General features: G+C 35.4%; 1 pseudogene; it reads left to right on the top strand.

Annotated features, from left to right (window-relative positions):
* Window positions 1-449: 449 nt before the first annotated feature.
* Window positions 450-752, top strand: LOC125121156 (small nuclear ribonucleoprotein E-like; annotated as a pseudogene).
* The last annotated feature ends 456 nt before the right edge of the window (window positions 753-1,208 follow it).

Genomic DNA, 1,208 nt, shown 5'->3' with positions numbered 1-1,208 from the left:
CATATTGTCTGCCATTTAATAAAAACATAACCAAATATGCATAAATATTAAAAATAACCTTACATTAATGGGAAAAAATAGCTTCAGACTCACTAGATATTCAGATATTGGTATTACCAGAAAAGAACTTTAAAAGGAATGACTAACATATTTATGAAAGTAGACAATATGATAGAGAATTTCAGCAGAGAACTGGAAAGTATTGTTTAAATGAATCAAATAGAAATTACAAAACCAAAAATATAACTAAAATTAAAGATACAATGAATTGGTTTCACAGCAGATTAGACATAGCTAAAGGGAAGAACTGGGAACTGGAAAATTGTCCACTGGATTGGCGGGGAGTGGCAGGGGGAAGAGAAAGCCAGACTAAAGAACACATTGAAAATTAAAAATGTGGATTCCAGAAGTTGCATTTCGAGGTAGTGTGGTCTTCATGAGCTTTCACCATGGTGTACCATGGCCAGGGCCAGAGAGTGCAGAAAGCAATGGTGCAGCCCATCAACTTCATCTTCAGATACTTGCAAAATAGATCTCGGATTCAGGTGTGGCTTTTGAGAAAGTGAGTATGTGGATTGAGGGCTGTATCACTGGTTTTGATGAGTATGTGAACCTTGCATTAGATATGTAGAAGAGATTCATTCTAAAACAAAGTCAAGAAAACGACTGGGTCAAAAGAAAAAAGAAAAAAACTGGGTCAGATTATGCTATAAGGAGATAACATTACTCTGCTCCAAAGTGTCTCTAACTAGAAATGATCAATGAAGTGAGAAACTGTTGAGAAGACAAGAGTTTGTTTTTACTCAACAGGTGTCTTTTGTTGAGAGTGCAGTTCTAAAACATACTCATATTGTTTTAATCATCCTGTGTTACGACCAGATGACAACAAATGCTTTGGTGCTGTTTTTATTTAAAAAAATTAAAAATGTGAACTGAGACTCACAGACGTAGAAAACAAACTTATGGTTACCAAAGGAGAAAGGTAGGAGAGGGAGATAAATTAGAATTTGGGATTAACATATACACACTGCTCTATATAAAATAGATACTCAACAAGGACCTATGTGTAACACAGAGAACTCGACTCAATATTCTGTAATAACCTCTATGGGAAAGGAATCTGAAAAATAATGGGTATGAGTGTGTGTGTGTGTGTGTGTGTGTGTGTGTGTGTGTGTGTGAATCACTTTGCTGTACACCTTAAACTA

This window comes from Phacochoerus africanus, chromosome 2, assembly GCF_016906955.1.
Source record: "Phacochoerus africanus isolate WHEZ1 chromosome 2, ROS_Pafr_v1, whole genome shotgun sequence".
NCBI classification, from domain to species: Eukaryota; Metazoa; Chordata; class Mammalia; order Artiodactyla; family Suidae; genus Phacochoerus; species Phacochoerus africanus.
This window is presented reverse-complemented; position numbering and strand designations above follow the sequence as displayed.